The sequence below is a fragment of the Falco punctatus genome, assembly GCF_963210335.1.
Source record: "Falco punctatus genome assembly, chromosome: 6".
Taxonomy (NCBI): domain Eukaryota; kingdom Metazoa; phylum Chordata; class Aves; order Falconiformes; family Falconidae; genus Falco; species Falco punctatus.
This window is the reverse complement of record NC_137585.1, coordinates 6,965,256-6,993,042: the sequence shown is the minus strand read 5'-3', so window position 1 is coordinate 6,993,042 and position 27,787 is coordinate 6,965,256. Positions and strand designations below refer to the sequence as shown.

Genomic DNA, 27,787 nt, shown 5'->3' with positions numbered 1-27,787 from the left:
TATACACTTTCCTGTCTAAATACATTTTTGCAGCCCAGCTCAGGTCTAGACTACTGTAAATCACAATCCAGAAAATCTACTTAATATTGCTAATGTGAGGGGGTGTAGAGGTGTGTGGGGTAGAGAGAAAAATCAAACCTTACATGAGCACTGGCACAAAACATAGCTGTTGCCTGGCTGAGGAAGCTGTGCTTTTGAAGATGGTGCTCTTGAAGGCTGAATTACTTGGAACCTGCCTGTTGTGCTCCTTTAAAGCAAAGTAGGTCTTTTGCAAGTACCTAGAGCACCAGCTCCTTACTGAACTGCAAGGTAGAGTAGGCCAGGGAACTGGACTGCCACCAGGATTCCCGCATCCTCCTTCTAGCCCTGGTTTGGATTCTCTGTATGGCATCTTAGCCTTCTTACAAAAGAAGAAACCAGCACCTCCCTGGACTGGGGAAGTTTAATTAGTATTTTGGGATCCTGTGGGAGAAAGGCTAGTGAAAACACAATCTACTAACAGTAAAAGAAAGGTGACATTGTGATTAGAACATGGTTTTCTAAAGAAAGATTGCTTCACATCATATTTCCCCTCAGGTAAATCCATGTGATCAGGTAATTACAGCATCAGCAAGGATGTGTCACATCAGGGGGTCAGGCAAGTTGGGTTTTTTACCTCCGTTCCAGTTCAAGTTTATCTGGAACCGAAACTGTTCCCGCTTAGTTTCAGTTCATGCCACTAATGGTTTATTAACCACATTGGTAACTTGGAACTGACTCACAACAATCAGTTGCTGGAAAAGATCCAGCAGAACAGAGCTTCAGGCACAGAAAATATTACCTTCCCTTGCTAATTAACTGAAGTAAATTTTGAGAGGGTCTAGTTCCAGTTGAAGTTCCACAAATCTCCAAAACAACACTCCAGTTCTGGTTCAAAAGGGAAATGGTATTTCTAAGGAGCTTTTGATTGGTTTCATTTCTCTGGTTGCATTGCCAGCAAGCGTACTTTTCTCAGGTGTCTTAGTGTCTTACCTGCTGTGAGATGTGATGGGTGCTACAAACAGAAGAGCCTTACTAACTCATTTACTCAGTGTCCCTGGTGAGATAGGTCTATTTTATTCCCTGCATTTGTGATTCCTTAGTCCAGTTAATTGTATTTGAAACAGTCAATAAAGCTTCTGTTACTTAAGAGACTACTGTTCCGATTAACAGATTTTCTTGTCAGGAAGGTCTCTTAATTGTCTTACTACTTATTCTAGCATCACTGTAGATAATTTTTCTTCCAAGGAGGCCAGACCAATTAAAATTTGTGGTAGCTTTCTTACTACTTATTCTAGCATCACTGTAGATAATTTTTCTTCCAAGGAGGCCAGACCAATTAAAATTTGTGGTAGCTTTTTATCCCTCTGTGTAACTCCATACGGAGGGCCAGATTTGCTCCCCCTGTCCCCATTGATAACTTACTCACATGAGTAGTCCCACAGAAAGGAACACACTTGTATGACTAATCTGCTCAGCAGCATACAAAGTTCACCGTCTGGACTAGAATTAAATGACTTTTCTATAGAGTGCTTCAGAGGTTGCAGAGGAGGTGGATTAAAACTCAGGAGTCTTTAGTGGCAAATGCCATACTTTGAGAACTAGACTGTTCTTCCCATCTAGCTAAACTGAGCCTGGACACCAAATTTTTTTTCTCAGATTTTTTCTTTCCCCCTTAAAAGAAAATAAAATGCAAAGTTTTTAATGTTTTCCTAAACCATATATAAATCGGGACTTTTGTAAGGGTTCCTTCAGTCGTGCAACTCTGTCTTAGCTGGATTAAATGCCTGACAGTGTTGATGGTCTTGTTTCTCCCAGACATTTGCTTCCCAGATTTGTTGAGCCAGCAGACATATTGCTGTATGCTGGCACATACATTACCTCAGCTTAAACTAATTTATGGGATGTGGCACCTCTGACACAGTTCCCCTGTTCCAAACAACAGTCTTAATCAGTCCCACTCAGAAACATGTATAATGCCGAGGAGCTGTAACTACTAGTAGCTTTTCTCTTGATTAGAACTTTGGCATTGGTCCATTATTCAGCCCTCCGTGAACAAACGCGTAAAGCAGCTCACTGAAGCAGAGATGGCATTGACAGATGGGTCAGTGATTTTCTTCTGTCAGGAAGAAAAAAAAATGTGGTGAGACAACAGGCGGACAGGGAAAGTCATACAAGAGAACCAAGCCTATTTTCTTCTTAAATACAGATGTCTGGTGTGAGCCTGCACTAGTCCATCATAGCATTTGTTTGTTTTTTCTTGGGATGCTAAGTAGGATAGAGCTTACTGAGGTAGTGGAATATCTCTACAGTGACTTTGGAAGACAGGGATGCTGGGACTGGCTCATTGCTGTGCCTCCTAGAAAGCTGCAAAGGAACAGCCTGATAGAGGGGATAAAACCTGAATTAGTGCTATTTGTGCTATGATTCCTCTATCATCAACCTAAGTCCCTCAAAGTCTATGTGGCCCTCAATATAAGGATACCCAAGGGGCTGCTCCAGATTGTAGCAAGGTTACCTATCTGTTCATGGACTACTCTGGTGTTCGGGAGGACTAGCATCTGTGCTATATCTCTCTTCTAGCCATAATCTACTTTGTCTCGCCCAGCCTCTTTTATGCTAAGAACTGCACGGGAGAGCTGCTGGTGATGCACCGTTCTTGTTGCTGCATAGGCTGTGGTCACTGTCTCAGCAGAGTCCTGAATTTAGCCTGACGTCCCCTTCAGCGTCATTTTAACTGAGGAAAAGGAAGGAGAAGCAGGATCAGAGGGTTAAGAATTTACAGAGAGATTGTAGATACAGTCAAGTATAATCCTCAGTCCATCTGTTTCTGCAGCTTGTCTCATAACTCAGGAAAAGAACTAAGGAAATTAGCTAAAGGAATTCACTTTAAAGAGTGGTCAACATTTGGAAGTGTTTTCCTTAAAATTTGCCAAAAATATTTTTTCCATTTAACTCAAAATTTCTCTCTGCCTCTTGCTTTATTTTCCAACTAATTAAGCTGTTGTTTTTAAAAATACTTGCCTGTCCTTTAAAGGAAACAAGAGGAAAATAAGGAGGAAGCTAAAAAAGTAGTCGATAAACCTGAACAAAACCCTGCAAGTTTTTGCTTTTTCACTGAAGAACTTGAAACGGTGAAAAAACAAATCTTGGTGAAGTTTGGTTTGGCGCTTTTTTTTCATCCTAAAAGGTGTTGATGCTCACTAAGATGGATGGCTCCTGAGGCAGAGGGCTGGATGCACCGGAGAGGAGGCACCAAGGGGCAGCTGAGCATCGCCCTGCAGCCCACCCTGAGGAATGGGATGGTGCTGAAGGGCCTGCTGGTGGGTGTAGGTGAGCTTCTGGCTAAGCCGGCACAACTCACCCTCAGGGTTAGCAATTGTCCCTTACTTTGTCCTGCAAAGGACACCCTGAGATACCAGGTGTTTCACCCTGAGACAAAAAGCAGTTAAACATGACTCTGTCCTTGGTTATTTTTGTCAGGCAGGGTAGGGCGGTGTTGCTAGCGCTATACCAGAGCTGGCAGTGCACTGCACTGAGGGGGGCAGTGAAGAAAACAGCTGTTTTCAAGCACTCTTGAGGTTCTGTTACAAAACCACCGCTTCACGTTGCACTACACCCTGCCTTGACCCTCCTGCCCTGCAGAAGAGGCCGTTCTGCCCTACCCCAGGGCAATGACGCCACTGCCCACGGCCTAGGAGCTGTGGGTGCCTCCCTGGAGGGCTGCAGAAGGCACCTGAGCATGGCAGCCCTGCTGCTGGGGGCTGCCTCCTGCCTGCCAGGGCCAGGGCCCGCCTGGGGCTGAGGGAGGGGAAGGCTGGAAAAGGCCCGGCGGAGAGGTGCTGCAGTGGGGAGCTGAGGGGCATGGCCATGGAACATTCCAGCAGTGCAGGTGTGAGGGGAGGGTCCCCCCTTGGGCAGGGCAGGGGAGCAGCTGTGGGAGGGGAGGCACCGGCAGGGCTTAGGGGAGCTGCTTCTGAGGAGCAACAGGGGGGACTGGACTCTGTGCGAGCCCCTGCTGAGGTAAAAGCTGGTGGCCATGGATGCCTCGAGTTCCTCTAAAAGTGGGAGAGACCTTGTGCTCCCTGTTTGTCTGGTCTTTTTCTTCAGCTGCTGCAGCGCAGCTCCCTTGCACTCATTTTTATATTCCCTGCTATGGGCTCCTTCCTCCTCTCTGCCTCCACCCCACTGCTCCCCCTTGCTTTTACTCACAAATTCCTCTACGGAGTCCCATCCTCTGCCACCAAGCAAACCAGCAGGATGGGGCCCAAGGGCTGTGACGCAGCCAGGGTCCCATTTGCTTTTGCTGGTTCGCACAGTCATGGCAGGTCCAAACTAATGCATGGTGGTCAAGCTGCCCTGCAGCCAAGCTGTGTGGGCACCTCATGTGGGATTTAGGTGAGGCTTGGGATATTTGAGTGAGGAGGGAATTCTTGGTTCATCCTGCTCCTGTTTTCAAGCCCCGTGTGCCTTGGTAGTGTTTTTAGGTGTTTGAAAAATATCCAACCCTTGTGTCACGGCCACCAATGACTAATGGTATGTATAAGTCTCTGGAGCACCTGTTGCCCATGTATGTGTCCTGTGCTTTATTTCACCAGTCTAGAATGAGGTAGAAGGAACAGTGGAAAATGTGATTTTTGATAATGGAAATAGGCACAGATAAGTCTGTTTTTCTCAGTGAATAGTGTCTTGTCACCTAAAAATTCAAAAAGAATAAGAAAAAAATGCAAGAAATATGGTGCCCAGAGAAGAAACTGGAAATAGATCTGGTGTTCTACCTGTGCCCTTTTAGAATTACACCCCCTTAAAAACCTGCAGCCACTCTTCCCATCCCTCTGATTTAATGGGTTTAAGGCAAATACATTTGATTGCATATTAGGGACTGAAGAAAACAAAAGACAAAAAGATTGTCAAAAGCCCAAACCCAAAAGTTGTAAGTCAAACTTTCCCTCAGGTTTTCCTTCGTATGCTTAACTCTGTGTGTTAGCTACCTGGAGCTCTCTTCTCACTCACTGGTAACTCTGAGGAGGACTAAGGACTCAGGACTTGAATCTCTAGGTTTGTTCCTTTCAGTACACTGTGCTCTCTGACTGATGGCATCCCACGAGAAGCAAATTGCCATGACTAATAAGTTCCATCTCACACTTCACATGAAGAGGTTTGGTGGCTTTTTCCAGACCCTTAAATTGAATCAGGGATAAGCCAACAAAGAGATTACAGACATATCAAGAGTTTACTTTGCGTGATTGCCACATATTTGCTGCCAGATACAGTATCCTGTTTTCCCTCTACACTTCACTTGGAGATCACATCAAATAAATCTCAACTTCTCAGTTATGTAGAAATAAAGCAAGCTGCCATCCAGTTTTGAAATTCTTTTAATTTAGCAAGAAATGAAAAAAAAAAAAAGGCATTATGCTGAGAGAATTCACTGTGATTTGAGAAGAGATCACGGTGAAAGGTTTTTTCAAGTCTTTTTGGGGAGATCACCTGTGAGCCCAAGTCATGACAAACATGATTGCAGGAGGGGGAGAGAAAAACAGCTCACTGTGGGCTTTTTCACTTAAAAATTCTTTGGTTATTTACTGAGAACTTTTCCTCTGAGCCCTGACCAATTTCCACCTGCTGCATGGCATTTGATGAAGCAAATTACTATAATGAATCCATCGTTACAGTTGGAAATAAATTTCCTCACTGGCAGAGTTTAGATTTTAGGATGCTTTTTACAGCCTTAGACCTTTACAGTCAGCACATCGTTGTGTGGATGCTCAGGTTTCTGGAGTAGGTCCTGGTAGTTGTCTCCTCTTAGGTCTCTTCATGGGACTGAGAACAAGTGACCTTTCCTTCCTCTTTGATCTACAGAGACCACTGCTAGGCTCTGTAGCAAAGTCTCTGCTTGTTACCCAGCAATGGTGAGTCTGTAAAAAATGCTTCCATCTTTTATCTGTCACAATGAAGGCCGTTGTGTTGAATTGCCATTATAAAACCAAATTCAGGCTAATTATGCTGCAAGCATTGGTATATTTGGAAAGTTTAGCTGTCATTAGTTGCAGTCAGTAAATATGACTAAAATGATCCTACTGCTGAACACTCTTGCAATAGACAGGTGCTGATGAATGCAATCAGCTCTGGCAAATAAGCATGTCTGAGTCTGTGGGAAAGAAAATAGAGTATCTCCAGTACCTACGTGAACCTGACTTGGAGAAAAATTCCTTCCTCTGTCTCCCAGTCAATTTATCTTTGAGCGTGTGAGCCATGACTGTACAACTGCATACCCACCAGGCTTACATGGTCTCTTTTGTACTATACGTGCACTGTTTTGCTTACAATTTGGGCTGGGTCAGAACCTGGCTTCACTGGAAGTCAGATGAATCTATTAGAAACCTATCATTCAAACAGGCTGTTGTGAATGAGATAAATCCCTTCTAGGTGCTAGTAGAAAATATCAGCTGATCCTATGAAATGCAAATTCAGGCACTCCAAATGATCTTACTAGATAAGCAGGAGTTGTGAACACTGTGATGTGGAGGATGAAGGGAGGTGTGAGGAAGTTCAGTTTATTGTCTTCGATGGGTGTGGAATGTTTGTATGCATTTTGCTATGGAAATTTGTGCAGGAACTCTGCAGACACTATAACTTCATTCATCCATCTTCTGTGAAATTCAGTCCTTAGCAGATTCTGAAAGGTTTATTGTCACAGTAAGTAAAACACATCTGTAGATGTATAGATATGCTCTGTACTTTACAGAATAAAATAAGTCAAATTCTTACTCCACAACCTCATAGATTAACTCCCAAATGCCCATGTTGAATTCCAGCTTTCAGAATTTTAAGTACCAGGCAGGCTTTCCATGTGCCTTGAACTTGAGTTTGCTGGGGCCTCAACTCTTGCTTTTTTTTACTGTTTCTCTGGGTTGGCTTAAGAGGCTGTTGCACTGTGAGCTGTGAGAGAAACAAATGATTACCCAGCCTAGTAATTCCAAGATTTGTAGGGCTCTCAAACAGGTACCGAACTGGGAAATGAATTTGAAATTTTATCCCCTGGCACCTTCCCTGTAACCAGTTGAGCCTCATAGGTGTGAGCTGGGCACTCCTATTGAAACGCAGCACCCAAGCGCCTTCTCTAGTAAAATCAGTGGTGGGTTGGGGCCACCACACACTCAGGCAGAGGGGATGAGAGTGGGGCAGCTGTCCTCACTGCCTTTGGTAGCTGCACTGCAGAAATCTCTTCTCTGTCAGGATACTGGGTGCTTTCCTGATGATCCCCAAGGCCTGGCTTTCTTGTTGCTGATTAGAAACATATGTGACCCGTGTCTTCACATAGCAGTGTTTAAAGTAAAAGCTTGAAATTCAGTGGTAATCTGAATTGTTTGGCTCTGACCCAACTGCATAGGAATAAAAGCCTTAATGTATATAATGTATATCAAACCTGCAGGAGAGGAGCTTGACAGGCGGGATGGAGATCACTGTGGCACACTAAAGAAGATTTCACTTGCTCTGACCTACCATTTTTGAGACATGCTGCTTTTCCACTTATAACCAGAGAATTTGACCATTCTCTTCAGTGATTTATTTTCACTTTACTGAAGCTAAATCTTCGTGTTCTACATGTCCTGATATCACTGGGAGAGGGAGTCTCATTACATGACCTTAAACTCTGTTCAGCTTTGTTTATTCTTACCAACATGGTGCATGTATTGTTACCAGGGATCTGTTGATGGCAGGGAGTGATCTCAATGAGCTACCTAGAGAACAGTTGTCATACTAAAGAAATCACCGCAGCAACAGACTCCAGTTAATGTTTGCCAGCAGAGGTCTGTGGACTCAATTGCTGTCTCTTAATATCTTATTCCCTTACTAAAATTTCTCTGCATCAGTCAGGCGCTGATGAAGAGGACATAATGAGAGAAAGAAACCTGTATTTATCCTAATAGGAACTTCATTTTTAGAACTCTCAAGCAAGCATTAACTTCATAAGAATATTGGCGTTATCTTATAAATTCTTTTATCTATCTCCAGGCCAGAAAGCTGATTTTCTAGACATTAAACTGTAGACCTTAACAGTTAATGGCTCGACTTGATAGTCCTTTCCAACCTTCATGATTCTATGATTCTATGTAGACTTTGTGAGCCTGTACTGTGTGGAGTGGAGAACAAGCTTGCCAGTGAAAGTAATAGGAATTTGCAGTTTATAAGTATGTAGCGCTTGCAATAACATCATAAATATTTCATTTCACATCACACTTGCAGTTCCCAGCACTGTTAATATAGATGTATTGTCAATCCCCTGCCACTGAGGAAGGCGAGCTTGCCTGGAAACGGGTTCATTCCTTTACTGTAAAGCCTGTTCCCTCTGAAAGTCTGGTGAGCTGGTTGTAAAATGTGGGCCCCCAGTTTCCCTTCTAAGCACAAGGAGATTATTTTTGTTATTTCATCCCTAGCAAAGACTCTGGGGTTTCCCATCTGACTTCCTGACATGTTTTGTTTACCCTAGGCTTGAATAAGTCCTCCACCTTTACAAGCTATATACAGAACCATGTCTCAGTGTAACAACTCAGTTTCCTTAAATCTGTTACTGGGATAGATGGTGGAATCATCTGTGCTGCCAATTTGCTCAGTGTGAACAGAACTGTAGCAGCAGTAAAACACCATTGAAAATTACAAATATTTTTCCTTTCCAATGCAATGTCTATATATACACATTAGAATCCCAGCATGCTTCCTTAATCCTTTAGTGCCTGTGTATATCTTAAAATTTTTAGAAGTGGTTAGCTACGAAATAATCTGAAAAATAAACCAAAATGTTTCTCTGGGAAATGAGAACAAATTCACATCTTGTTTTTTTTAATGTAACTATGATAATACAAAATAAAAAATAAAAAATCCACTTTGCATTGAATCTGAGCAAAGAGTGAGTATGAATAAGAAGCTGGTTTTGCTCTTTAAAAGTTTTGGTGTGCCAGTATGATGGTATGTCAGAGGCAGATGGCAAGATCTGTGAGAATCCAGGTGCAGACATCAAGCTCTTTCTGCATATTTAGAGAGATGCGTGTCCCTGGAACTCTTGCGTCATCATCTCCAACAGCTGACTTGACACTCAAAGCTGAGAATCCAGTAATGAAGATTTTTACTGTATTAGGTTGTACTCTGTGTCAGATAGTGGCCCGGAAATTTTAACTGTCGTGGTCCAGCCCAGCAACAGCCATGAGACCGTGTCTGGTGGGCCTCAGCTTGAGCTGTGTTTGCATTGGCAAAACTCCATGGAAATGAAAAGCAGAGGTGGTGATGATGAGATGAGTTTTGCCTAAGAGCTGAGGACATGGCTTTAGGTTAATATTATACAAGCCCAGTAATTTCAAAATCTTTGAATAAACTCGAATGCAGACTTTGGAGCCTGCTGGACCTGTTTTTTCAAGTGTGTCATTGAAGGAGCCCATTGCCTTTGCACCTGTAATCTTACAGAATTTCCATGTTTCATAGGGTGGAGCCCTGCAGAGCCAGAGCTGTCATTGAGTACCCAAACTCTACCAAGGACTACAAGCTTTAATGCACCAGTTTTTTGAATCCTGCAGGAGCAAAATCTTCAGTAAAACCCTGCAAGGGAGCTATCAGAACATCCAGCTTTCTGCATGGAACTTAGATGCGTAAGATTTGTCATAAAACTTCTCTGTCTCTGAAGAGAGCATCATCCTGTCTAATGACACAAAATGGATTAGGTATCTTTGATGTCATCTTGTGTATTTACAAAGTATGCAAATACAGGGACATATTCCCCCAAACGACAGTAGGAATGAAGGTGTCTGTTTTCAGTTCTTAACATTTTAGTAACATCATGGTAAAAGCTGCCTTTCTACACTTTCTCTCAGTTACCAGTGCTTCTACTGATAGGTTGAGTTTTGATTCTTTTTTTCTTTGCTGTTGCTTGCATATCTCCTGCCCCACACTCTAATCCATTGAAGCTCATGCTTGCCCCTGTGATATAACTGAGTGCTTAATGAAGCTGTTCTGCTGATGTGTTTGAGGTTTCCAAATGCTTTTCATTTGACCATGCTTTGGGTGGTTGATATATCTGTGGTTTGAGGTTACTATCCGCTGCTATTATTACACTTATCAGACTTTGATAATTTGTTCTTTAATGACTTTGTGTTTAGTGACTTTGTCCAGAGGACCCAGTTGAGCTTTAAACCAGATTTTAAGAGCTCCATTATTTTTACTCTTTTTCAAATGCAGATACACAAAATCAATGATGCAAATGCTGATCTCTGAAAATCCAGCTGGAGTTTTTATATCCCTTCCTATGCATTACCACTAGGAAAGTGAGACAATATTTATTTTAGCAGAGGCTGTTGCAGACTATACCCCACCTCATGATGGTGGGACGCTTAGAAGTGTAATCTTGCTCCCCAGGAAACAGAGCAGAGAACCACCTAGTCACACATGGAGTGAAAACCGTTCTTGCAGTAAGTCCAGGAGAGAGCTGATGTGGCACGTCAGACTTTTTCTTCACAGAGGCAAGCCCATGTCAGTTTGTTGCTTCTCTACAAATAACCAGGTTTTGAGGGAGATTTTATTTCCTCTTCCAGAGTTTGTATATTCAGAGTAGTGTTTCCTAACACAGACTCTGTTCTCATCCTGTGTTCTTTGTCCTTTCATCTCCAGCATTCCAACATTAATATTTTGGTTCTGCGGTTTCCTGACTGTACTGTAGTATTACACATGGATGCCTCCAGTTTAGCTAACAGCATGTGCTTTGAACTATTATTATTATTATTAATATTGCTATTATTATTTCTCTCAGAAATACAGAGCCCCTAGACAGAATCAGAGCCCTACAGCAACAGGTGTTTCATAGACAAATGCACTGTCTCTATAACACATTTAGTTTTCTGTTTCAATAGATTTCTAATTTACTAGCAAACCAGAAATCTTCCATATTTCTTTAAGCAAACATTTTGTACATTTTTATCATGAACCAGAACTTTTCACTGTGTATTTGCTTTGTAGTGGCTTGTCACTGAGTTTTGCTTTTATACGTTGTCATCCTCATCTGCTTAAGCCTCATTGCTTTTCTGTAGATATATCCCGTCTGTATGGTCTTTAAACTTGTTTATGGAGAAGATCAAATGGGAGGAAACAAAAGTGTTTTCTGCATAACACCAAATATATTTGTCTCTGAGACTTTGCACTGGCTTTTGGGCGTATGGCTGCTGGTCCTTGCAGCCAACCAAGTCCTTATATTTCATTGTCTAATGCACAAACAAGCACTAGCTACATAAAATACTGTAATGAAATACAATGTGGTTTTGCCTTGTGTAAATCAAGTTAAGCTTAAAGCAAATCTTTAGTTCCTGTGAACCTAATCACTGGTGAAATTTTGGATCTGGGTGTGAATTCTTTAGCTAAAGCTGACCTGCAATATTTTAATTACTGGATGTTGCTAGGACCTGATTAGTACCTGATGGTTCAAATGCTAACAGTGACTCATTTCCTGCTTACTGCCAAATGAAATGTGCTTCAACATAAGGAAACAGGGAGGAAGAAAGGACAGGAAAAAGTTAGCCCTTCAATGCCATTTAATAAATCTTTTGTCCTGGGAATTGTTTATAAGAATGCATGGTCTATGAAAACTAAGCTGGAGAATCTTCATGCTGAATCTCTCCAGACCAAAGCAGACTGTGAAAGCCAACAACAAATAAACCACAAAGCCAGTGTTAGCAAAAAAAAAAAAAAAAAAAAGTCCACTCTGAGGCTTGTAATTTGCACAGAAAGATTGCCTTTAAAAAATAAAAAAGGCATATTCTAACTGGTTGCAGTCAACCATGAATTCCGTCACCCATCTATTCTTCCAGTGAAGCAGGATAGATTTGTATGTGGTTTTAGAAAGGGGGAAAGGGCAGATTCTCTCTCAGATCAGTTTGGTTCAGAGAATAGTCTGATGTAGCTATACTTTCTGTCATCAGTGGATGAAACAGTATTTTTTCTTCAAACACAAAAATAAGTACTGATAAATGATGTTACTTTCTCTTTTGCTGGTTTTCACTTGCTCTATATGTTCTTCTAGAATTCACTGTTTTTCCTGAAAGAGCATCCTGAAAGTGCTTATGCAGATCACAGGCAGCTCTTTATATCTTATGCTGGTAATAATAACAAAATAGCCTTGGTACATGATAGCTCATTTGCCCCTTGAAGTCAGCCAAAAAGGCTCCAATTTACTTTAGTGATCTTTGGCTCAGGCTCTGAATGTTGATTTACTAAAGTCACACTAACAAACATTGCTTGAGTTTTGTGAAAAACAGCTGAAGGCTGTATATTTATGATCCTTAACTTACTTTTAAAAGTAGACACACACTTCCTTAAGTCAAGATAAGAATAATGTGGTTTAAAAGCAGCTGTATTAAAGGAAGGCATTTTTCAGCTATCACAGCCTATTTTACAGGACAAAATATACTATTTTGACTGAAGCATACTAAAAAGCTCCATCAATTAGCGCTATCCCCTTTAGACTGGCACTGCTAACTACTTCAATGCTCTTCTTCACTAGAAGAAATATATCTGACCTGTAGTTGTACTTCTAAATATGTTTTCGGGTACTTCCTCTTCACATTACCAGGCAGCTGCCTTAAGATACAACCACCTATAATCCTTTTGAGCACCTTTAATGATGGCAACTTAGAGCAGACAGCAATTTTTAAGAATATTTAGTCTAAGACATAATAGGTGAGTGACAATGTGCATATTGCTGTCAAGGGCACTGAGCCGGCTGTTTGGCAGGAAATAATTGGGGAATGCTACAGGAGCTCCCTGTAGCAGTTTGGATGTTGCTGCCTCACCTGAAAATGACTGTGTTTCACTGCCTGTACAGGAGCAAATTTAGTGACAGGTTTCAGCACTAATGTAGGAATCAGGTCTTTTCCATCCTAACTTAAAACCAGGACTTTGTATGCTAATCTACTGAATGAAAATAGTGCAGTTTTGTCCATCCACAGATGTAAGGAAATGAAAGGCAACCAAAATATATTCAAAAGCCATTAATTTTCACTTTTGTAACATAACTCCTACAACAGTCTCTTCTAAACCATGAGGAAATACTTGCTGAGACCTAATTCCAATTCAGAAATGCGCTTGAGGCTATATCAAAGGTAAGCACATTAAACTATTCCTAAATTAGGGTGTAAACATAAGGGGGTTTGTGTAAATCAGGCTCACAGTTTTGTGATAAGATTTCCTATTATGACTTTGTTACTTTTATGAAGTAATGCTTACTGTAAATTCAGGGTATTATAATAACTTAGCAATGATTGCCAACGTTCTTTTTGTAAGGACAAAACTTGGTTTATGTTCTTCTGTATTTTTTATGTAGTCAGTACTTTTTTTTAATCACTCTTTTCACCTTTACCTTCCTGTCAATGTGAATATATCATGTGGACATGTCAATGTGCTATCATGGGGATTGTTGCGTAGGTTGTCATGGAGCTTCTGTTACAGGTATAAATTTAACAATTTGCCTCTAAGTGATACCCAACAAGGGGTTTTACTCGTGTTACTTATATTTCTTCCTCAAGAAGAACTTTTTTTTGTAGTTAGTGGCTTTAACAGAACGTGTCAGGTACAGATGACATACACAGCTGTCATCCCCAATGAAACTGAGTTCTACAGCAGTGTCAGGCATTTGGGTTTTATTCACTTTGTTAAGCAGTTTCTATAAAGAGTCTATATCCTGAATCTGACAAAACAAAATACTAAAAGGAGAAGCATAAAGGTTTGTGAAGTGTTGGAATGATGTTTCTGCTGCCTTGAGCTGAACCAAGTTCCTGACAGATGAAAAACGTTTTTGTTCACTTGAGATAACTGCAAGGCAGCCAAATTATTACATTCAAACTTTCCAAAGCTTGCAGAGATTTGCTTCTGAGTCAAAGCCAAACATCAGTAACTGCTGCCCAGAAGGGATATTGTTGTTTGGAAAGAGAGAGACAGCTATAGCTGATCGCAATGCTGAGCCTGGAAATTCCATCTCAACCTTATCTTCGGCATCATGCTTTTGCTGCGCTCTCACGAGCTCCACCACTGCTGAAGCAGCAATCCAGGAGCAGCAGACCTACCTTTATGACACATCTAAGTGCCTCAACAAAAATATGTGTTGAATCCCTACATCACAAAAAGTTTAGTCTAGTAATCAGGTAACCTGGTGAATAGAAAGCAGTCATCAGTGTTCCTTCCAAAAATTATACATACACTGCATGAAACTCAGCAACTAAACTTCTTTTGGTTTAAAACACTGTGTGGCCAAACAGGATGTGCCAGAATTAAATACAGGTTAGCCGTTACCAAATGACTGTGAATAGCTGGCTATTAACAGAGAATTTGGGCCTTCAGATCTTGGCCTACAGCAATTTATTCTTGTGTGTTATTTTGTTAATGATATTTCATCTGTTCTTTTTAAAAAAGTTGCTCTTGGAGTCAGAACTAAGTGTACCAAGGAGCTGTCATAAATTGAAAAGAAACAGGTAGGATCTCTGCAGAAGCAAGTCAGCATAGAAAATGCCTTCACAGTTTAGTATTGGACTGAGAGGAAATACTGGTTCCAGGGTGCTTGCGAAGAATCAAAAATGACAGACGCACAATGTTTGGTTCCTAACCTTACTTAAAAGCACCAACATGTCTCGATCCAGTCTTCCCTAGGAAGGCTTTCTTGAAGACTATAATATAATCTTCTCTTTTCAACCATCCTGCCATTTTTAATGTGAGAAGGAATTAACATTAGAAAACAGACTGGAAAAAACACTCCCACCCTGAAAACAGTGCTTTTTCTGTGGTGCTTCTAGTACATACATAGATTTCACTTACCACCAACCAGAATGTTCCTATCCTAAAAGGAGGATGACTGACTCTTGTAAAGGACTAAGAAGATTCTGGGCATCTGGAGTCTCTCCTTGCTGCCAGCTCTTCAGTTAAATACAGTTGCAGGCTCTCTGCTGTGCGTAGGGGGATCAAAAGCAGATGTCTTTCAAATCCCATGTAAAGTTTCTGTAACTGTCATTTAAAGAAAATACCTTTGACTTGGGCGCCAAGCAAGTCTGAACTGAAACCGCAGGGAGAGAGTAAATATGATCCTCCTGGTGTCATTTTTAGAGCCTCTTTTCTGTCCATAACTGCTCTTTTAGTGTAAATAAACACTGTTCTCTTAATATGCGAATTTCTGCCCTAAGAACACTATTAGGGATTGCACAAATATTACCTCAGTGTATATTCAGACATTATTAAAACAAATTACTCTATTGCAGTACAGCTAAGGCCCATTCATTCATTCACAATGGTGGAGGACTGTGCAATGTCCCTGAGGTATGCCAGAAACAACCACTCTGTTGTAAGCTTACACAATGAGTTATTTTAAATTGATTTATTTTGTTAATATCATATAATGGCTCCCAGGAGGAGATGAAAACAAACAGGTCAGAGCTCATTATGCCTCCAGGTTATTCCCTGAGACAAGGCAGTAACTCTTGGGTCTAGAACTCGCAGCTACAGAAAGATACTGCTTTGTGCTTTGTGTGCTTTTTTCTCCCTGCATCCCTTTGAACCTCACAGTATTCATGTGCCTCAGGTCTTAAACCACCACAGGCCTGCATTGTGCAGCTTGGCCCATGGTCTCCAGCTTGCCTCAACTGTACCTGGCAGCAGTCCAAAGGGGTCTTGCACACACAGCTATAGTTAGTTTTACACCACCCATGCGACTCCCCTGTTCTTGGGTTCCTCTGGTCTTGGGCCACCCATTGGCATGGGATAAAACTGGATAAAGAAAAAAATCTCCAATAGCTGGTGATTCCCAGTGGACAGAGACAACCACTTTGTTCCCCCTTTTATAATCTGTGTATTGAATACACAAAAGGCGTGACCTAGAACAGAAAGGTCTGTGTTGGCTTTGGCTCGGCCTAGAGATCCAAGCCAGCTAGGAAATTTGGAGCCATGTTCCAATTTGGCTCCCCAGGGGAGTTTTAAGATCTAGATATGTCTCTCTTCCTCTTAAAGCTATTGTTCACGTGTTGCATATTCCTGACCTTCCATTTGTTTCCATTTTCCTGTCAGATGCAGGTTTCTGTAGACTTTAACCTACAGGTCAATGGTATGACTACACAGGAGTTTTCTCTTGCCATGGAAGAAGTTATTCCCAATCTTGCTGCTGTGAGGCAGGGAGCAAACAGCCCCGGAATTATTTTTGCAGGAACACAGCAAAATGTTGGAAACAGTATGGGACCAATGTACTGTGTCCTATGCCCACACACACTCTGAAGTCCTGTGAATGCTCTCAAATCAGATGCTATTAAGTCAGGTGAGTATGGCCCACTAGGGACAGTTGCTAAGAATGTCATTTACTGAGTATGGCTGTTACGCTGGCTGCTATCACTATCGCCATAGTGCCTTCTGGCTGCAGTCACAGATAAAGAACCTACTATAGTGGGTGCTGCTTTGCTCATATATAAGTGCACCACAAAGTGGTATGTATCATACATACTGTTCCCCATCTCAGCAAAGCTGTAGATGGACTGTCAAATCTTTGCTCTAAACCTAAAAATCACACCTCAGAGCTACTTCGCTGATGATAATGCAGTCCTAAAACAGTAAATCCTTGGGATTTTGTTGCCTGGCTGTGCTTTCCTCTTTCCTCTGCAAGCCATTTTTTAACTAGTCCCTGAGTAGCAGAAGCTGCCTGGCCTGAAGGATGATAGGTTGTTAAAAGCAAAGTAGTCCCCTATCTATGAGAGAATCACAAGATTTTGCTCATATTCCTGGACCCCTGAGACTCCAGTGGATAACAAGACCTTATTTAAATCCCTTGGCAACAATCTAGGGATCTGTCCAATAAAAATGTTATATTACTTCCAAATAAGATGAGGCCAGGACAAGGATACATTTCTGCTTTCTTAATGCCTAGTTTAACTGTTGCTACCTTAATGCTATGTTTGGACTTCAGATTTAGGCCTGATTCAAATCTCTGAGGGCTGAGCTTTCAAGATATGGTTGTCCATACATCTCTTGGGTAGCTGTATCAAGGTTATGTACATTAGACTGGCTAAAGCTAACACGGCTTTCACCCTGGAATGTACTTACACCTGTGGCTGGATATTTCTCTGGGAGCTGGTAAAAAGTCCTTCTTTTTGACAATTCTAATGGCACTGGAGATCATAGTTTTATTACAGAGAGTACAAATAAAACATTCTGCAGTGCTATCTCTTCAGAAAAGGAGCAAGTTCTAGAAGTGACTACGCTCTTCTGTGAGTGTACTGCCTACTGTGTGTATCTAATCTGTTGCCTCCATGGCAAGATTAACACATCACATTATCACTCCAGTTGTTACCAGTAGTGATGGCAGTTTGCAGACCTGATTCTGTGCCGTCGGTTTCCAGCTTCTAGTCAACCAAGGATGAGTGTCATGGTGTGTTCCTCATTAGACTACAGAATCCCCCAAGCTTCCCATTTTTGTGAGTTTTCATCTACCTTCTGTGACAGTCCCACTTCTATACTATGGCCAGACACTAGTATCTCCACTTGATTCAGGAGAATCCTCCAGCAAAAGAATCAGGTTCTCAGTGCATGAACTGATAACTTGTAAAGAGGGGCAAAACATGTTGGATGTAATCAGAACTTACTTGCTTCTGCATCTGAATCTATCCATGCTCCAAACTTAAGGTCAGCTCCCTTTGGCCTGACAGAAATGTGTTTCAAATAATTTCTTTTAAGTCTGCTTCTGCTTTGGAAATGGCAAGCAGTAAACTGTGATAGGAGCCTGACTGTTAACGAGAGCTGAAGACACTGAGTGGACGCTTCTGAAAGAGGCTTATTCAGAGAAGGCCCAGACAGCATCTGCACACTTAAAAGCTGTGGGGAATCTCTGCATAGTCTGAGGTCTGCCCAGACCTAGTTAGAGCTTTACAGTTTGTTTTAATTATGATCTTCCTTGCATGGGTGCAGAGGCCCTGATGCACTAACGCTATTGCAAGTTCCTAATGCAGATGTGGCATGCTGTGCTGACAATGGCTTCATTCTTTGGCCTTGCCTATTACAAGGCATCTTTTTTTTTTTTTTTTCCCGATGAGTATAAAACTGTGTTATTTAATTTTTAAGTTACATGAAAGGAATGAGGTAAAAAGGACTGAAAATATACATCTGTCATGAAGACATTAAGTTATTTTCTTCTATACTGTACCTGTTTTGACTATTCAGAGGCTTTTATCCCTGGTTCTCTCTAGGATCTCTAAATTTGCCTGTAATGCAGTTAAATAATAATAATATTACATACATACATTTATATAAAAACATACAGTATTTATACAGCTCAAATCTGTTTTGTAAATACCACCTTAGGATTCTGCTTTTTTTATTCAGCGCTTTTTATCAAGGCAATTCTTTGGTAAAATTTAAAAGCACATGAAATTTCCAATAAAACTCAAACACCAGAAAAATAATTGAGCAGGGATATGGACAGAAAGGATGAGCAAATAATGAAGTTTATATGTAGAGTACGGGTCAGATGTCAAAAGCACATGGAATAAAATTAAGCAAAAGTATTCCAAATTGGAATCAGCTATAATATTATGAGAAATCTGTGTACCTCCTATTGTAAATATTTGTACTTCTGAATTTCCTTAGTAAACTGCCAGATATGATTCCCTAAAGAACATTATTTACTTGTTTTAGGGTTTAGCTAATCTGTCCTTCAATTCTCCTGTGAGATTAAATTCTCACATTACTGACACATGGAGTTTTTTGTATTGCAGATCAAGGGGGGATACAATTTGTACGTGCATTACAGCATCATCTATTAATGCCTAGCAGACTATAGTGACTACATTTTGACTTCATAGGGTATTAAAATCTGAATGTGATGCCAGAAAAAGTGCCATAAACCTCCCTGGAACTGAAATCCACTGCTTATCTTCACATAAGTAACTTCTGCGCAGTCTTCCCTATCCTAAATCGCTGCCTGTGCCTCAACACAACTTCAAAAGAAGAACTTTATGCACCCAAAGATTGGGGAATTATTACTGCAGGAATTATTCTACTCAAATTTACATATAACTTTGTGTTCTGTCTCAATGTACCTGCAACTGTGAGATTTCTGACGATATGCAGTCTATTGACCTGTCTTGCTCAAGGTGATGGGACAAATTCTGTCCTACCCATCTAATCTTGAGTTACTGTTATCTGTAGTTGATTCCTGTCCCATTTTTCATGCCTTAAATTCCATCTGCTGTCTGCTTTCCCCAGTCCACAATAGGAATGAATGCAGCGAGGCTTACATACCTTGGATTTAAGTGCCTTTATGTCTGCCCAAGAAAAGTCCTCATAACAACTTAGGTTGTTATTTTTGCTTTGAGCTTTGAAATGGAAAATGCACTATTAACTTCAATGGCATAAGATCTAGCATTTGTTTCTACAGGATGTTGCGACAGAAATGGAAACTAGCAGTGAAAAACATATCAGCTTGCAGAGTTAGTAATTTAAGGTGAGCTTTTTCAATGCATTTGTGTATCTCGCACCCTTTTTGAAAATCTTAACTTTGATCCAGGAAGATGTAACTGGGCCTTAAAGTATTTAACATGCCGCCACAATTGCATGTGTTTTCCAACATCACTGGTAACATGTTTGGTGTGTCTGTTTAAACTGTAAGTTCTTTAGGTCAAGGGCTGTGTACAGCTCCCTGTTTGTATAGCAATTTCTAAATCTTTGTCCATCTTGATTAGTCCCTATATATTACAATAATAAACAAGGGTAATAACAAAGCAGTCAGGAACCTTCAGTCACCTCAGATGTGAGCCAGCAGCATAAAGGCAAAGCCTCATTATCCTTTGTACCATTGATTCAGTCTTTTGAAAGCAAGCTCTTGAACAGCACAAATGATTTCCCCACTCCTCTTTCCCAGAAATCCCCACCCCCTTTTCCTTTATGTAGCTAAAAAGCAGGTAAGAGAATAACCTTAAAAACTCTTGGAAAAAAATGTCTTCTGACACCCTCCAGGTCTTGACAACAACAGAAAAACAGAAAAGCAGGAAAAAATAAAAAGGAGTTTATAGTTTGGCAAACAGTTTTGATCAAAACAGCTGCAATTTGCAAGGATTAGATTTGGTCTACTGTCTCACAGAAGTAAAAACCGGACAGTGGCTCTTTATGATTTCGCAGCCCCCTCCGTAGGCTGCCAAAGTAAGCATGTTTTGGATGAAAGTCTGAAAAGGGGGGGAAAAATAGCTGGCATCAAAAAAAGCATTGGTGTCCACCTCCAGCCCTCACAGTTTTCTTTTAATCTTTAGCCAGGGCATGGAAAATACAATCCTCCTACATTAAAAGCAATCAAGTGATCACATGTTGGACTGTATGTGACTTGAGATTTGCCCTCTTTATGGGATGAATAAGGTTCATGGAATCTGGTTATAAGCTGAAAAGTTGCCATGGAAATTTTTACAAATTTTCTCTCTTCTTTACCCCTCCAAAAGTAACTTGTTTCTTTCTAGAAATTTTTTTCTTCTTTTGGTGGTATGTGAGGAGTAAAGTAAGGATGGCATATATTTACCTGGAATAATATCTAAGAATTTTTCCAAGTTACCCTACTGTATTTCAGTTCCTAGAGCTCTCTTTCACTTCATCTAAGTGATTTTATATATGGTTACAGATATAAATTATAAAAAAGGAAAAAAATGTTTACTTTCAGCTGGTGCAATAGAGCTTGAAACGGTAAATGAAAGCAGATGATGGGCAACTAAAGTCTCAATACTATACATTGTTTTTGCAGATTTTTTCCTAGTTTTTTTTTTAAATCCACTCTCCCACCCCCGCATACACGTGGCAGTGTTTGTAGATTTTCAGCCTTGGGAGTGTTAGCAGCTGAGTCTTGTGTAACCTTTCCACTTTAGGGCATGAGCTCATCAGCTTGTACAGCTAAACCACTGCTGGGCACTGGTCAGTGTGAAGTGAGGAGACCACGAGAAAACCAGCAAGCAATCAAAAGCCAGTGTCCTGCAGAAAGCATTACCTAATAAATAGATAAAAAACAGTGATTTGTTTGCTGCTAGGTGACATCTTAAGTCAAATACTGAAAGATTTTGATTTTTTTCCCCTTAAAATCTCAGTATTATTCTCTATAAGGACGTTATACACTCTGTGACATGGTGCAAATATGAGGGGTGAAGGACAGTTTGCCCATCTAAACTCAGTTTGGCAATTTCAGTTTGATGTTACTATTTTCACTTTCTATTCTGTAACTCTTAAATAACTTTTCAATTTTCACAGCTTTCTGTATTCAGGCTCAGAAGTGGCTAATGATGGTGATAAAAGTAATACTTAGTTTTTACACAGTATCTATTGTAAGTAGAAGACCATGCACTTCACAAAGTTGGTATTACCACCCTATTTTATCTAAGGAAAAAGTGAGCATCCTAAAAGTGAAGAAATCTGCCTATGTTTATTAAAGTATTGCTAGGTTTTATTTAAGGATGATTAGAGGATGTTAAATTTGATAATGACTCTTGGTGATTGCATGCAAATCAGTGAATCCTTCTTTCCCTTCATACTCTTGTCTATTTAATATATGGATGATATTTTGATTTTAATTTTGAAATATTGAAAATAATTCAGAATGGATTAATAATGTTAGATTTAGAAGTAATGGTGAAGTGCTGTAAGATCTTTGGCTAGGAAGTGTTTACTGACAGGCAAAACAATATTATTATTCTGCTACAGTATTCTGGACTGCTCTTGAATACTGTACTTGAATACTAAGCCCAGAGAGCCATGATTGCCTAGTTACATCAACCTCATTGGATCAATGAGGTAAAGAGAACTATTAAAAAACCCTCACTTTTTTTTCACTTCTCATGGCATCTCCTACATTTGTGGCATCCTCTTGGTTTGGATATTCCCTACATCAGATTCACCTTGATAGCAGATTTGTAATGTGCTGAGTTGCTTTCCTGCATTGAGAGTCCTGGAGCTAGAAAGAGGCAGCTGCACTGCACTGCAGCCAGTGGTAAACACTCCTAAAAAGCGTGTCCTTGGAATCATAGAATCACAGAATGGTTTGCGTTGGAAAGGGCCTTTAAAGATTGTCTAGTTCCAACTCCCCTGCCATAGGCAGAGACACCTTCCACTAGACCAGGTTGCTCAAAGCCCCATCCAACCTGGCCTTGAACACTTCCAGGGATGGGGCATTCACAGCTTCTCTGCATGACTTGTTCCAGTGCCTCACCACCCTCACAGTAAAGATTTTTTTTTCTAATATCTAATCTAAATCTGCCCTCTTTAGTTTAAAACCATTACCCCTTGTCCTATTGCTACAGACCTTACTAAAAAGCCTGTCCCCATCTTTCTTGTAAGCCGCCTTTAAGTATTGAAAGGCCACTATAAGGTCTCCCTGAAGCTTTCTCTTCTCCAGGCTGAACAACCCCAACTCTTTCAGCCCGTCTTCGTAGGAGAGGTGCTCCAGCCCTCTGATCATCTTCATGGCTTCCTCTGGACTTGCTCCAATGGGTCCATGCCCTTCTTACGCTGGGAGCTCCAGAGCTGAACACAGTACTCCAGGTGGGGTCTCACAAGAGCTGAGTAGAGGGGAAGAATCACCTCTTTCAGCCTGCTGGCCATGCTTCTTGTGATGCAACCCAGGATTCAGTTGGCTTTCTGGGCCACAAGCATACATTGTCAGGCCATGTTGAGCTTTTCATCCACCAGCACCAAGTCCTTCTCAAGGCTGCTCTCAGTCCATTCTCCACCCAGTCTGTATTGACACCAGGGGTTGTCCTGACCTAGGTGCAGGACTTTGCACTTGGCCTTGCTGAACTTCATGAGGTTTACACGGGCCCGCTTCTCAAGCCTGCCAAAGTCCCCCTGGACAGTATCCCTTCCCTCCAGCGTGGCGACCACACCACACAGCTTGGTGTTGTCAGCATGTTCCTACAGTCATTCATCTATAAGCCACCATCATATAACCACTCCTAAGGTTCCTACTGCAGATCTGTGCTGATCCTAGCAGGACTAGCTAGCCCAGATGCCCCTGTTCTTTGCTGGGACCTCACACCAGGGCCACACACTCCCTTTCTTGAAACAGCACACCATGGAGCATGATGGATCACACAAGTCCATGACCAGACATCTGTTTGTTTTGTGTTTGGATGAACAGCTTTTCACATGATATAGCCTAGTGTGCGCATCTTCAGACCCTTGCAATGTGTCTGTGATGTGACTAGATACAGGAGCCTTATTTTGGCAATGTTCAACATTTTCATTAGCATTTCAGTAACACAAGGTCTGAGTGTCTACAGAGAACTGGAAAGGGAGAAAAAAGCATATATGGGTAGATTGAACTGAGGGTGGGAAGTGGTTACTCACCAGGATGTGAAGGGGATTAAGGTGTGTGACTGTGATGGGATGCGCCTTTAAAAAGTATTTTGTCCCTGGTTCTCACTGTGGGAGTGCCATAAAGGGGAAGGGGAAAAGTGCTGGTGAAATGTATGTTTGTGACAGGTGTATATGCCTGTGTTTTCCTGTGATCAGAAATTCCTGGTCACGTTTCACAGGATTTTCTTAAGACAGAAAGGCCCCACATAGCAGAGTGGTGATACATAGGTCCTACAGTTAAAAGAAGAGCCGGCATCAACTCTCCATAGTTTACGAGTCTCTCCCCCGTTTAGTCCTTCATGGAAGCAGAAAGCGTGGCTGTGGCATGCTTTCTCCATTATGTTTTCCATCAGGTTTTGATCACTCTTACCCACTGCAGTGATCTCTCACCCATTTCCTTTTCCTCTCCTCAAGCTGAAACGTGGAGATTTAAGTTTGATATCAACTCTCATGTGATGACAATGCCTGCCTTGTCAAGAGCTGTGTAATTTTCTGGGTTGCAGGTGAGTGGCATACAAGGGAGAAGAGTGGGAAATTTGGACAAAGCCAACTTCAGATGTTTATTTTTTTTCTGGAATATAAGGTCCAATTTTCTGAATAGAACAACCACTGGAGCAGATGGTATTCTGCTCTGCTGCTATCCGTACTGAGGCCAGGGGTCTGTGGAAGTGAGGAGATGGCTTTTACTGAAGGCATAGGACCTCTCCTAAGGTTTCTACTGCAAATCTGTGGTTTTGGTCCTATCAGCAGCCGGACTAATTAGCCCAGACATGCCTGTCCTTTGCTGGCCTTCTGCTGGGACCTCACATGCACCTACCTCCTGTGTTGGAACAGCAACCCAGGAAGTATGGAAACAGGGGGGGCTGCAAGAGGGAATTAGCTGCTCTGTGGACCCCAGGGTGGTAGATAGATTTCAGTTCCTATAATAAAGAGGAGAAGAATGAGCCTTCCCACTGAGTAGGTGGAGAGCTGAAAAAGGAGAGGAACTCCTGTTACTAACTGCAGTCCTTTGAGTTCTCATTAATCGCACCCTCATCTTCCCAATTTGCCTTTTACTACCCCAGCCCTAGAAATCCCACTGGCTTTTCCCTGTTCTTTTCTCCATACACTCAGAACCCACCTACCGTTGCATATTTGAGTGTTGCACATACCATGGAGATATCTCCAATCATTTCTGAATGAACTTCTTGGTGCATAGTACGTTATTTTTGCTGATTTTCCTTAAAATTGCCATATTGCTCAATGGTGTCATGCATGGGAAAATGCCTTTTTTTTTGGTGTGAGAACATCCTGTCACAAATGAAGCTCCACATGTAAGAAAATTAGTCACCAGAATCCCAGATCTAATAAGAGAGTATATGGAGTGCTAATGTTTCTCCAGTGGCAGTGCTTTTCACAGGGTGAGGTGAAACTGTCATCTAGTGGTCATAATAGGTGTTCCTGAATCACCATTTACATTTGGATATAGCCAGAATGTTTCTTATTCCCAGGATGTATCATCTGAAAATACCACGCTAAAAAAAATTGTATTTAAAAATTTTAAAAATATACATATATATATATATATGTCTGGGAGGCTTTGAGGTGAAGGGAAAAACCCTAGAATCTTTGATAAAGAATAAACACATTTGTAACTTTGAACAGCAGGGTTGTGAACTCCCTTTTTCTTCTCTCCCACAATTTACCACAGTGACATATTGCCTTCTGCCTTACTCAACAGCTGTGGGAGGCTGAAGATCAAGATAACTGAAGCTAAAATAGGGCATCAAAAGAACTTGTTAGGTATCCTACTACAATCATTTTACAAGTCAGCCTCAGTTTCAAATTTCCTCTTAAAAATAGTAGCAACACTTCACCCTAACTCATCCTAGAAGGTCAAATTTTGTTACAGCATCAGTGCAATGCCAGTGTTTTCAGCTGGATAAGCACAGGTTGTAAGGGAGAATAGCCTTCAGCCTAAAGATGGAGGTCTTCTGTTGTGCATTGACCTTAGCAAGTTGTAGTAAACCTGCAGGGTTATCAAGAAACAACAGACAGCATGAGTGGGCATAGCCTCAGGCTTCTAGGTCTTTGAGTACAGACCTCTTTATACATAAACCACTCTGCAGCAAGTATATTGATACTGTCAGAAGAGAGCTGACTATGTACATCTCCTTACTACGGGCTTGGTAATGTATTAGTGTTTTGCAGCTGACTGATTGGTAAAGCTAATACTAACACCTAGACAATAATGACTGGAACTCAGCAAATAAATGTGAAAAACAGTGGGGCTGGTACACTAGTGGAGCCTAGTAAGAATAGCCTCTTACAAAGAGGAAAACAGGCAAAGTGCAGTGTTGTGAGTTTGATGAATCAGGCTAGAATATTGCTGCATAGCATTAGCACCTGCATCTAGGATCCGTGTGATAACTGTGGACTGAAACAAGCATAATTCTCAGATTTTTATATGGAGAGATTCACGCGTACTGATTAGGGAGGAAGCTATGCAAGCAATATCCCCTGGAGCAAATTGTCTAATGTAAATCAAAATACATAGCAAACAATCTTCCCATTTATCTCAGTTTGCAGATTCTGTGTATTGTATTTTCATAAGGTGTTGAAGACCCAGTTGTTGATTAGGATTCTTTCTTTAGTCAAGGTTTGCAAACTCAGAACCTCGAGATCACATCTCCTTGTAATGCCTACAGTTTAAAGTATATATTGAGGGGAAATGCTGACAGAGGCAGATGATGGAGACTGTAAGCGAATTACAAGACAATCTGACCTGTGTAATTAACAGCAATTCCAGCATGTCCCCCACACTAAAAAAAGTAATTTTTATTCAACAGGTGTCATCGCAGAAGTGAAGCAAAGACATTGAAGAAAAATAATGAGATACATTTCTGGATGTTTATGCAGTTTCCTAACTGAGGAGTATCCCATCTGAGGTAAATGACAAAAAGCACAAGGTGAATTATTTGTCAAATGAACATGTGGCCAAAGATACCTGGCATCTTTAGTCCATCAGAGATAAATGATTTCTCAATAGTGAATGGAAGGGAGAGCAGGTTAGGCTATGGAAGCCTTTCTGACTTTTTCACTAGTGAAATATATTCAGTAGCGAAAATTCTTTGCTTAGCATTTTCAGTGAAAAGGTTTTGGTCTGACTGCGTAGCTTCTTTCTGCGCAAATGTATTTTTTGAGCTTGCTTTCTAGTTATGACTAAATGCATTGCTTACTTTTCTTTCACTACCAGTTACATATGAATCAGCTTTTGTTCTGCTTATAAAGATTTTTGATCTTTTTTATTTCTTTTAAGTAATGTTTTTGAAAAACTTTTCTGTAGTGTTTGTTTGCCAACAAACACTAGAGAACACTCATTCTCTAGATTTGTAAAAGGAAACACACTAATTCTTTAGATTTGTATGAGGAAGTCCCTGCCATGTCTAGAGGCAGGTGCCTATGTCAGTGCTCATGTGAAAGTCATCCAGCTCTAATGAAAAAACTTACATTTCTGTTGCCAGTTGGATGAAAACAGAGGATACTGAAGTAATTTTAATTCATAACTGGAAGTTAGCTGGGCAGAACTACAGAGCAGTCACACACTGAACCAGAAGGTCTATGATGGAAGCAGGATTGCAAACTAGGCTGTAAGTAGTAAACCACAAAGATGAGTAGATGATACTGGCAGGAGACTGTAGTTGTAAGTCCTGAAACCTGTTGGGCTGCAGAGACAGGATAATATCTGAAACACCACTTTCTGTTGTTAAGGAAGCTGTTTGAAGCAGGTAAGTGATGATATAATGACCTTTCTGCCCAAATTTGCCATTTAATGCAATCTTACGCGGTGCTTTAAACGGGTGATGACAGGCTTGATTTTGTTCTTTATTATTTGGGAAATTATTTCTGGTTAGAGAGGCCCAAGAACTGATGTAGGTACAGAAGCTATGTTCAGTCTCAGGATTTGTAGTGTATCCATTTTTTAGTACTGCCAGTGCCATCTTAAAGATTATGCCCTTAGTCTGAAGGAAGCCTGCTGCTGTTGGGTGAGCAGCTGCTCTGTGGATGCACAACAGTACTGAATCTGCTGACTTGCTGTGCATGTGAGCTCAGTAAGAGAACCATGTTTATTAACGCCCTGATTAGAGCGGGAATGGCACTTGTAAACTGTCAAGAGACTGGAATGTGTGTGTGAAGATAAAATATAGCAGTAAAACCGGGCGATACAAATTTAGCAAAATGAAATGTTGCAGCAAGAGATAGCATTGGTAAATGTGGTTAAAGCCAAAACCTTTCTTCATGGGGAGAGCTGAAAAGTTGCTGACTTTCTTCCTGTGACTTCGCAACATTCTGGGGAGTTTAGAGGGCAGGCTTGCCTGACTGCTGAGAGACAGTCAACACAGCACTTTTG

At 41.1% G+C, this 27,787-nt stretch overlaps 1 long non-coding RNA gene across 1 annotated transcript in view; it reads left to right on the top strand.

Annotated features, from left to right (window-relative positions):
- The first annotated feature begins 3,889 nt into the window (after window positions 1-3,889).
- LOC308066432 overlaps window positions 3,890-27,787 on the top strand; it is a 79,261-nt gene continuing 55,363 nt past the window's right edge. Inside the window, exons 1-3 of the long non-coding RNA XR_013929148.1 lie at window positions 3,890-19,519; window positions 23,812-23,900; window positions 26,226-26,324. This is a non-coding gene — a long non-coding RNA (uncharacterized lncRNA). The remainder of the gene's footprint in view (window positions 19,520-23,811; window positions 23,901-26,225; window positions 26,325-27,787) is intronic.